Source organism: Chiloscyllium punctatum, chromosome 4, assembly GCF_047496795.1.
Source record: "Chiloscyllium punctatum isolate Juve2018m chromosome 4, sChiPun1.3, whole genome shotgun sequence".
Classification (NCBI taxonomy): Eukaryota; Metazoa; Chordata; class Chondrichthyes; order Orectolobiformes; family Hemiscylliidae; genus Chiloscyllium; species Chiloscyllium punctatum.
In genome coordinates this window covers 71,134,105-71,146,005 of record NC_092742.1, presented here as the reverse complement: position 1 = coordinate 71,146,005, position 11,901 = coordinate 71,134,105, and the positions used below count along the sequence as shown (strand labels likewise).

Sequence of the window (11,901 nt, the reverse complement as noted above, 5' to 3'; positions counted from 1 at the left end):
TGACAAACCCATTGTTCTTGATGAGATTAATCTGATTAACAGAAATATGCTATTTTGGACTGAACATTAACTGGACAGGAGAACATTCTGAAAACAGGTTCTGAGAGTCTAGCAATTTGGACGTTTGGATGGAAGACACAATGTGGTATTAGATTTTACTGTCAGCATCTATTTGATGACCACTGGATGGGCAGTTGTAGTAGTTGGGAGGATATCCCAGTAACTGAACAGCAGCAGGTACCGTACAGTTTAGCAACATCACACAGGCAATGGAAATGAGATGAACTAAGAAAATTTTCAAGAAGTGGCTTCACTTGGAGTGAGGTGGCTCCCACAGCTCAGTTTGCTTCCTTGGAGATGTTTCACTGGAAGGCCATGCCCAGGAAGCAATCATGGGTCTCAGGGGATGTCAGCAACCAAAGAGTGGTCAGACAAACACATTTGCAGTTCCACAAGTAATTTGATTATCTGGTGTGCTGCCAAGGTGAGTGAGTGTGTGAGTGTCATTTGTGATCCCAAGCTTACAGCCCTGCCTGGAATAGAGGCACTGACAAAATGTGAGAAGTGGTTGCCAAGCCCACCTGGTGCCAATATTCACAGTGAAATGCACAATTACCTCACCGTGTAGTACCTGGTCACTTGGAATTGATCACTTGGAATTGATGACTTCATTGCCAATGGCCATTTGTAGCTGCACTCTCAGCATCATAATACTGAACATGGAAACTGGCGCAGAGTAACAACCGCATTTGGATTGTGAAATGCTGCAGCGTATGTGTGGACAAACAAACTTACAATGTCAGGGAGTGGAGATGAACTTGAAGAGGATTATCAATACTCATTAAATTGACACTGGGAGAGGATGAGGTAATGGAGCTGGGAGCAGTTTTAGCCAACAACCTGTAATGGAGAGTATGGAGTTCATCAGGACTGAGTTGCTTCATGGAGAGCTCGTCTCAGGGTGTTGCAGTCATCGATGGCCTTTCTTCGAACCCTTTGACAGTGACACCAGCTCATTATAAAGCTGCAATAACTGAGGCAAAGGAGAACCCCATATTTGCTGAGAACCTCTGGGCCATAGGCTAATGGAGGAGATTTGTCTTTTAAAGCACCAAGGCAATCCGCCTACTTGCACCTCACATAACAGAGAGCAATTTGCAGCATCCACAAGCATTTGTGTAAATTCACTTGATTACACTTGGTTCTCTCTGGGAGAAAATCTATTATTGATTGTCAAAGAATTGTCTATATATATATGAGTCATGTTTTGCTTTAAATATCATTTTAAGATGCTGAAAAGGTCTACACTACAATAGGGAGTGCATACTTTGGCTTGATGTCACAACAGCTCCACTACGATGGTAAGGACATTTAAGGAAAGGCAATCAATGCTACTTAAAGCAGAAGTCTGAATCATTTATAAGGTTAATCTCAGGGTAAAAAAGGGTGTCTCCCTCACTCTCGCCTGTTGACACTGCCACAAAAACAGAAATGGCTGGAAAAGCTCAGCAGGTCTGGCAACATCTGTGGAGAGAAAGCAGAGTTAATGTTCTGGGTCGAGTGACCCTTCCTCAAAATTGATGGTAGCTAGAGAGTAAAAATAGGTAGAGATCGAGCCCAAAGAAAGAGAAGAACAGTTGGACAGATAAAGGAGTGGATAATGATCTGGCTAGGAGGGTAAATAGCTGTTAATGGAGACTGTGTTAGTGGCTAACAGTGGGTTGTGACTAACAGCAGACTATGTGATAACAAAGCCTGAGGTGTGGAGGTTGGGGGAAGGACATGGGAGAGCTCAAGCCCTAAACTCGATGTTGGGTCCAGAAGGCAGTAGGGTCGCCAAGCGGAAAATGAGCTGCTGTTCTTCCAGCCTGCACTGAACTTCACTGGAGCACTCCAGCAAGACTGAGACTGAAGTGTTACCTCTGTTGACATTACTGCTCAAGAAACAGATGGATCTGCCCATCACAGCGCATTTATAGAAAGATCGTGTATAAAATGGCAGGCAACTGGAAGCTCAGGGTCTTTTTTACAGACAGACACCTCTTGAGTACATTGGAATTGTCTGCCTCCAGACCTATCCAAATCTTCTTCAGAGGAGACAATATGTTCAGGTCAATCTCACTCTCCAAGGCTACTGTTTTCTTGAAGGCCAGGTTGTGCAGAGCACATTTTACCACAATGATACATGTAATCCTTGAAGGTCTTAAACTCAGGGCTTTGCCCAGATCTATCCAGGCAAACACCACTTTATGAAGGCTTAGGACTGCCTCATTGGTTATTCACATGACTACAGTTCTGGGTGTTCTCTGCGACTTTGATTCTGCATAGCTATAAGGGTCCATGTCTAAAGTACATAGCTCTTGTCACCTATCCTCAGAGGCATTTGGGTAGCCTGAACTGTTAAGGCATCAGCGACTGTCACAGGATGAATGAGTTGTGATAGCTTCCTGGAACCATGCGCACATTGGCAAGATCCACTTGCATGATTGCATTCAAGTTGTTCATTAAATACCTTTCTGATGATAAAGGCTCCTGGCTATTCTGTGGAATCATTGGGAGCCACCTGATTGCAGTCAAATACCCCATGCAACTGAAGGAATCCAGCAATGGGAACAAATCCTTGCACTCTGTTGGTCTTACTGACCTATTTTGTGCAAAGCCATATGAATTGGCCTATTCTATGGTACAAGTCATCTTGGTGCAACAACAGAGCGCTGACTGAACGATCTCAGAGCTATCTCCAGTGGATCCTTATAGTGGTCCTGACGTGTAAAGGCTGAGGGCTAAGGTGATCCTGACTGCTATAAACAACCATATCCCAGTGCCTCAAACCATCCTTCAATATTGCCCCCAGATCCAGTACCAGCTGCTCAGGGAGTCACAAGCTTTGCACTCATACTCTTCCAGTTGCTGCAGAACCAGTAAAATTCAAACCTTAGTTCCTGTCCTGGCAACTGTCTGGCTGAATCAGCTGCCTCTAAAAGCTCACTGGTTAACTTTTACCTTCTTGCAGATAAACCCCTTTTTATGTTTTGTATTTTAGAACCTGCATTAATGATGTTAAATGGTGATGTTTGGTGACATGAGTTTTGTAAACATCATTTAGCCGATTCTCTCTTGCAATATGCAGCCTATCAAAATATGATTGATTCAGACATTACATTTTGCCTGGGAATGAAAATAACACTTTTATTCACTACGTTGCAGTCTGTAGCATATCTTGAATATGTTCAGTGTACCTTGCAAAAAAACTAAAGCAAAACTCTCAATAATGTCATACCCATATTTAGATAGAAACATCCCAGCAGATAGAGAGGATTCCTAAATCTGTGGGCAACTGAAACATTATTTCCAGCACAGGAATGAGGCAGAGTGAAGGGGGAGGGAGGCATTTTAATTCAGAGATCTAGGCTTTACAGTGCAAACACATTTCTCATGTTTTCAATCTGGCTAATGTCAGAAAGTCAGAAAGCTGGTGTTACTCCATGAGCCTTGTTCAACATGTGATGCAAAGGTCAATCCTAAAGGAGCTGCTTGCACTTTTTAGTGATTTGTGCTTTTACATAGGCTCATCACTGTGCATGTATCAATCAACATTTCCACCAGTGAAGGCAAGGCAGCCTATATCGATGGTAAATGGCACCAAATTACCCTTACTCAGACAGGCTACTTCACAGCTTCCAATAGGGTTCCTTGGGCTCGTGACAGGGTAATCTCTTACAGTGATATTTTCCAGGATGAAAATCAACCCTTGAGGTGGGTTCCGGAGTACTACTGGAAAAGTTGTCTTGAAGTACTGCAAATGAAGAAGAAAAATTATAGTTATGTGTGAGCTGGATGGTTTTGTGAAGATATGGCATGCATTAGAAGTCTAAATGATGCAGGTTCTAGACTAGAGTGGTGCTGGAAAAGCACAGCAGTTCAGGCAGCATCCAAGGAGCAGGGAAATCGATGTTTCGGGCAAAAGCCCTTCATCAGGAGGGATGCACCATTCATTCACCTATCCATTGTTATCTATCTACAAATTTGGCACTATTTTCCATTGCACTGGATGATTTTCTTCTCTCCCTCCATGAACCTTAACCATACAGATGAGCTGAAGTTTATTTTGTAACTTGATGAAGGCTAAGTAAATCTTAGCTTTTAAATTAACCATTTCTTCTGGGGTTTGTCAGAAATTATTCAAATGAGCTGGAGTAAAAAAAAATTGACCCATTTCTCACTAGAAAGTTTGCAAATATATGTCAACAGAGCGGGGTGGGGGTTGGATTTCAGCTCTACTTCGAGTTGTCGTGAGGAAATTTTCACTTATCCAAGGATATGTTCTGAAAAGGACAAAATTAGGCAATTCAAAGCAGCATTCTGCCAAATTGGAATAGTTACTGGTCTAGGGTCATCGTATCCTTATTTTTAATCAATGTCAGCACCAGGTGTTTGTTTGTTCACCATTAACTGTCATATCATAAATGCCTAGTGATTACTTTATTGAATTATGTTCAACATTTTCATGCCAATAGTTCCGTAAAGGGCAAAATGCAAGAAAGTACAGTCTATTGTAAAAAGTGAAACAAAATCACCATTCTATCAAACCTGTGAAGTAAACATCTCGACTAGTATTCATCCTTTGAACTAAAATGAACAAACGCTGTGCTTCCTTCCGACATGGTCGTCCCTGACTAATTGTATTAAACACTGGCGAAGGAAGAAGTCATGGGAATAGAGTAACAGTTTTCTTTCTTATAAATGTTCACAATGAAAATTCTCAACACATTTAAGTGTGTTCTTAATTGGTACAAATGAGGAACCAAATTACTGATAGAGCAACACCATCACAGTATGAGTCTGATAGATATTGAATTAAGTGTATTCTTAAACACTGCCTTGACTGCCCTTATCCCTAATATTCTATTAGTCATGACTGGAAAATGTGATTATGAGAAATAAATTGTGTTCCTGTTCCTAAATTTCTGTTAGGCCTTACACACATTCCAAAGTGCATTTTCTATTCTTCACTTGTGGGCTGCTTAAGGGAAGCACTAACGGTCTTTGGGAAACAACACCTGCAGTTTTATTCAAAAGCCTAACATTTCCAAACATCCTCTGAAGTGGTTGGTCATTGTTCTGAGATGGATAAAGACAAGGTTTTTACCTGACTAACAGAGACATTCCAGCACCATCAGAGCTCTGAACACCCTCTCTATGGGTAATGAGTCCTGCTGGCTTTATTCTGCAAGACATTGAAAACCCACAGGGAAATGTGGTTGGATATAAAAAGAGGGTTGGGGATTTTAAATAAGTTTGCTTTCCACAGATGCCATCAAGCTTTTATACCATTCATTTTATTTCTGCGGTCTTTATAAAGACTCCCAAAGCTGTGGTCACCACTTCTGCAGCTATAACACACATAATTAGGCTGAAGTCTGCATTTCGTTCAATTAAATGCAGACATTTTTACTGAATATCACAAAATAAGCACAAGTCAGTGAACATTTTATGCATTAAAAATGTGTTTGGTTTACCAGACTCCCCTTTCTAAAAAAAATGTGGGAGAGAAGTGCAATTATTTGATTATAATCTGTTGGACCAATGCCTATGTGTTTAAAGCTCTGTTTGATGTAGTTTATATTTTATAATTGGATTGCAGTTACTTTCTTTCAATGATTACTTTTTAAAACTTCATTCTTCAAAGCAAATTTTGCTACAAAATAAAATCCGCTTTTAAGTTTGTCAGCCAGAGCAAATGAAAATTCTTTTTATTTTCTCGGGGAAATAATAGCCTCTTAATTTTTTAAGGCTCTTGAACCTGATGATTCCACATTTGTAAGAAGAACTAAATTACCCCAGTGGTCAGAAAGGTGTTTAAATGTAACCAGAAACCAAAGCAGAATCTTTTTCATCTTTGTGCTTCAAAAGCCCATTCTCAAGTACAAACATTTTCTATATGGGCTTCAAGCCAAATTTACACAACCATCAACAGAGGAGGGCAAATGATAGTGCACATTATACACATGGGGACAAATGGAAGAGAGAGTAGATTATGTTTTGCCACACACATTCTTACTTGAGGGTCGCACCAAATAAGTGTACCCAGAAAATGAACATATTCGGAAATGAAATGTGAGCCAGCCAAAGGTGGGAACAGAACTGCATTAATGTATGTTCATATATTTGTCCAGATTTTCCTTTATTTCTCTCCTACATTGTCAAATATTTCTACTTAAAATAAATGCAACCTTTTTGATGTAATCTCTGCCTTTAATTCCAATGCATCCACTTCTAAACTTTTCACCCTCAGTCTAATTGCAATTATTGCAAAGAATTGTGACCTTGCTACTTAATCTTCTTTTTGCTGTGCACACTCACTTAAAACATTCTTGTCTGTTCAGCTTGCCAAGTGGATGTTGAATGGCAATCCCATGGTTAATTGATCCTAAGATTTCCAGCTGAGTCCACATACCTTCTTTGGGTACCAAGTCTTCTCCAGCTGTTTCATGAAGAATGGGAAGATTAAGCACAAATGGCAACCTTAAGCAGATACTTCCTGCTCTGCAGTTTACATTAGGTCATTGATATGTCACTTCTAAAACCAATGTTGGACAAATACAGGCATCACTTATCATGAATGGGTTGGTGTAGGCCCACAGTTGGTGTGATATTTAAGAAATTTAAATGGCTTCATTCTGTAAAGGCATCAGTATGATCTTTCCAAAAAGCCTGGTGATTTATTTAAGAATTTTCATTTAATTAATCAGTATGTTGAGCTGCTAAAATAATTAAAAATTATTTTTTCATAAAAACTATTGCTTGTGTTCTCCATCTCTCTCCTGATCTGTGTTCGTGACATTCCATCACATAATTCTGACATTAGTTTGTGGGCAGCAAAGTGTTTTTATTTTGAACGGAAAATAAGGGACTATGTTGAGGTTTTTATGGTCCGGTATTTCTAGTGACTGAGGTTTCCTTACTAGCAGTAGCAGAAAATCACACTTTGCATCTAGTTCCATACTCTATCAAGCTTCCATTATTTCAACATGCTATTAATATCTATCAAATACAAAATCAGTGATGATTTTTATTGGGTATGTCAGGAAGTTACTTTATCAATGTAATCAGAAGGAATCTCACAGAATTTTTCAAAGCTGTTTACTGTGTGTCATGGCTCCAAAGTGCTTAGCCTACAGAAGGGAAGTGTTCTTATCTTCTCCAGTAGATGAGGTAATGCAGAGTTGCTTGATTGCATGTAGTCGGAGAAAATGAGCAAAGTGCCCTTTCCTATGCCATGTTTAAACATTTGCTGGCAATGAGTGATACGATTTCCTTAGGGTAAAATACCACCCCCATTATGTTATGACCTGAGTGCTTCTCTATATGTTAGCCCATGTAACATACACCACAAAGACAGAGTTCTTGTTGTGATAGATGTCTTGAAGTTTCTTAGCAACACTATATACACTGATATGTCTCAGGCTTGCATATAGTGTGACTTTTATGCTTACCTTACCTATGTTACTGTTATAGTATATATGGAAAACTGTCTCACTGACTGCACTGCACAGACTGCTCAATTAATTGACTGCTTAACCAAGAGTAAGATGAAGATCTTTTATTCCAGAGTTTTTACCTCATTAAATGGTGGTGTCTGTTTAAAGATAGTGTGTCTTTTTGAGATTTGGAAGAATCTAAAATGAACTCAAATGTAACATTGGAAGAATCCTAAGATATACTGGCTCAGCCAGAAGGGTTTGTACAAGAAAGCTAACAGAAAATCAGAAATGGAACTTGGAAAAATCTATATAGCAAAAAACTTTAAAGAATGTGTTGAGAAGGATAGGAATCCGTGACTTTGAAGACTCTTGGAGGTGATCTTTAGGCGGTGGTGAAGAGAAAGTATAATTCTGCCTGATAACATCTCTACTGGTGGTAAATCCTCTACAAATTGAAGATTGGTAGGTTGGCAGTATTGTGGAAATGGGGAAAATCTGTTAACTGCCTGTAACTGTAGAAACCGCCTGATGATCAGGGAAAATTCACATTACCAACAAAAGAGGTAGCAATTCTTGCTGTCAGTGATAGAGAAACCACATCATAGCAGACATAGCAAATAAAATCTAAACAATGCTATGAACACCATGAGAAAATTGTTACTAGCTAGGAGTTTCTGCAAGTTCAGCTAAAAGCAGATATCCTTAACTCCAGCAACTACAGAAGACTATACATTCTATATGATCTAGAATGCTGACCCAGTTGATATTCTTGCATATGCAACAAACTGACACTGATTATATCATTCTGCTTAGTTCATATCACCTTCATGTAATTTGGAGAATGTGGACATTTCATGCAGTAGAAAGTGCAAATTAAAATGGATGAAATTAAAAGAGCAGTTGCTACGGATGAACAAATTACAAATTCACAGCTCATTTTCATTGTTATAATATTGAAGCTAATTATTGTGAGCACAGTTTCATGAGTGTCATCATGATTACAAGATCTATTGTGAGTAAGGTAACAATGATATTTGACAGATTAGTTCATTTTTAGTATGGATTTTATCTGCCATACATTCTGCGCTGAGACAGAACATTTAGACAGTAAGAATAACTACATTCTGTAATTGGTGTACTTTATAGTCTGATCAGACTGAGTATAGAAGGAGCATTACTGTTGAGTTAGAAAACAAAACAAAAATCAAGCATATCAGCAAGATTTGCAATTCCTTAACGCCTGCTGCACAGTTTCTTAAGTGGAACTACTGATACTGAATTTAAATTCATAAAGCTTAAAAATTATACCAGATCTAAATAGAAAAAAGGCCCAATTTCATTCTATTTCCTCCTGCAGAATCCTCTCTGTTTCTCACTGTTTTTGTTGAATAAAACTATCCCAGGCAAACAAGCATTCCAAATTCCATTAGGCCGATGATAAAAATGAGTAGCTGATAGAATTTAATCCAACCATAAATGACTAAAACCTCAGCTTGTGTGAGAAAATCTGGACAGTGAGAGAGGTAAAGGATTAAAATAAAAGTCAACATTCTTGAAGGCATAGACTCATTTATTTCTTCATATCTGTTTGTTCCTGCTTCTTTTAATTAATTTCTCCCTCTTGCTACTCCCGTTGCTTTTTGAATTCTTTAGTCAATCTGCTCACAAAGGGGAGATGCAGAAGGAACAAATTTTCAAAGAGTTTACTAGAGCAGATTTTTTTCACAGGCAAGAGAACAAGAAACCTTGGATTTCAAGGAGAAATTGGACAGGCCTTTGCATTCTTTATTCATTCATGGGACGTGGTCATCACTAAGTGGCCAGTGTTTTTTGCTTACCCAGATTTGCCCTTGAGAAGATGATGGTTAGCTGCTTTCTTCAAATGCTAAAGTCCATTTGGTGTAGTAGCGACACCCACAGTACGTTTTGAGAGGGAGTTCCAGGAGTGTGACCTCATGACAATGGACAAGTGATATTTTTCTAAATCAGGATAGTGAGGGGCTTGGAAGGGAGTTTTCAGGGCTTTTTTATATTCATTTGTGGGATGTGGGCATTACTTATAGGCCAACATTTATTGCCTGACCCTCGTTACCCTTGAGACGGTGGTGGTGAGCTGCCTTCTTGAACTGCTGCAGTCCATTTGCTGTGGGTTGACCCACAATGCCATTAGGGAGGGAATTCCAGGATTCTGACCCAGTGACAGTGAAAGAACAGTGATATATTTCCAAGTCAGGATGGTGAGTAGCTTGGAGGGGAACTTGAAGGTAGTGGTGGTGCTTCCATGTATCTGCTACCCTTATTAACCTTTTAAACGAGGGCACGGTTTCAAAGGTACTGTCAGAGGAGCTTTAATTAAGGGACTGTAGGGTGAAGGCAGTAGATGGGGTGTCAAGCAAGATGGCTATCAAGCTTTTTTGGATGTTGGTTGGAGCTGCACTTATCCAGCCAGGTGGAGATTTATTCATCACACTCTAGCTCCATGCCTGGTAGAAGGTGGACAAACTCAGGAAAGACAGGAGGTGAGTTACTCACTGCTAGCGTCTGACCTGGTATTGTAGTTGCATTACTTCTATGGCTAATTCACAAAAGCCATTCACCCCCACCTTCTCCAAAGTAATTACAGATGGGCAATATTGCTAGAGTATCCTGCGACATCCCTTGAATAAACACAAGTTTAGTTCTGTGCTCTTAGCACTGTCAGTGCATCCTTCAAGGGGTCTTCCATATGGAGGTGCACTTATTCATCAAGAGGGTTTGGGCAAGTTGGGGTGGTGGGCAGTAAATGGTAATCAGCAAAAGGCTTATTTGCCCATGTTTGACCTGATACTGAGAGATCTTGTGGGACCCAAATGAATGGTGTGCACTTTTTATTAACTCCTTCCTGACTATATACTGTGGTATCAGCTTCTCTGCTGGGGCTGTCCTGCTGGTAGGACAAGATATAACCTACAGCAGTGGTAGTGATGTCTGGAAAATTGTGGATAATGTATGATTCTGCAAGTGTGACTATGCCTGCATTTTGTTTGACCAGTCATTGGACTGCTGTCTCAATTTTGGCACAGCTATTGTTAAGGTGGACTTTATAGGATTGACAGGGCTGTGTTCTCCATTGTTGTTGTTGGTGCTCGATGACAGGTGATCTGACCCATTTCATTCTTTTGCTTAAACATTGTAGCAGCTTGATAAAACTGAATGGCTTGTAGATTGTTTCCGAGAGCAGTTAAGAGTCAGCCATGTTGCTGTGGATCAAGTGTCAAATGCAGACCAGATCAGATCAACTTGTCGCAATTCCTTCCTAAAGGACAGGAGTGAACCGATCAACAATAGTTACATTACCACCATTAGACTAGTTTTTAATTCCGGATTTTGTTGAATTCACATACCACCATTTGCCATGTTGGGATTTTAAAACATATGCCTGAAATGTTAGTCTGGGAAACTGGATTACTTGGCCCAGTGACATTACCACGCACTGACTCATTGCCCTCACACTTCCTGTCTCCACTTTCACCGTCTTTCCAAACAGAACTTTCTGCCTCTTATTTTTTCATCTGTTTGTATACAATAAATCTCAAAAACGAATTGATGGATAAACCTGCTACACCAATATGAGCTGATCAAAGGTCAGCACAGCACAGCACAGGAACAGGCCCGATGGCCCTCCAAGCCTGTGCCACCACATTTTGCCCTTCCATGCTAAAACTGCCTTCACTTACAGGATTCATATCCCTCTATTCCCTTCCCATTTATGTATTCATCCAGGTGCTTCATGAATGCTGCTATTGTGTCTTCTTCCACCATCTTCTCTGGCAATGCATTCCAAACACTCCCCACCCTTTGTGTGAAAAACTTGCCTCACACATCTCTTTTAAACTTTGCCCCCTTGCACCTTGAACCTGTGTCGCCATGTAATTGACTCTTCAACCTTGGGGAAAAAGCCACATATTTTCCACTCTATCATTGCCATTCACAACCTTATAAACTTCTATTGGATCATCCCTCACCCTCTTGCATAGCAGCGAAAACAAACCCAGTCTATCCAACCTTGCTTCATAGCTAAAATTCCCTATACCCGGCAACATCCTGGTAAACCTTTTCTGTACTCTCTCCAAAGCATCCACATTCTTCTGGTGGTGTGATGACCAGAACTGTACACAATATTCCAAGTGTGGCCTAACTGAAGTTCGGGAAAGCTGCAGCATAACTTCTCTATCCTTATACTTAATGCCCCGTCCAATGGAAGCAAGAAGGCATAGGCCTTTTTTATTACATTATCTACCTGCGCTGTCACCTTTAGTGACCTGTGGACCTGCACACCCAGATCCCTTTCCATATTAATCCTCCTAAGCGTTCTGCCATCCACTGTATAATTTCCACTGTAGTTGACCAACCAAAATGCATCATCTCACATTTGTTG

At 40.1% G+C, this 11,901-nt stretch overlaps 1 long non-coding RNA gene across 1 annotated transcript in view; it reads right to left on the bottom strand.

Annotated features, from left to right (window-relative positions):
• Positions 1-3,393: 3,393 nt before the first annotated feature.
• LOC140476420 (uncharacterized) overlaps positions 3,394-11,901 on the bottom strand; it is a 37,846-nt gene continuing 29,338 nt past the window's right edge. Inside the window, exon 5 of the long non-coding RNA XR_011960465.1 lies at positions 3,394-3,796. This is a non-coding gene — a long non-coding RNA (uncharacterized lncRNA). The remainder of the gene's footprint in view (positions 3,797-11,901) is intronic.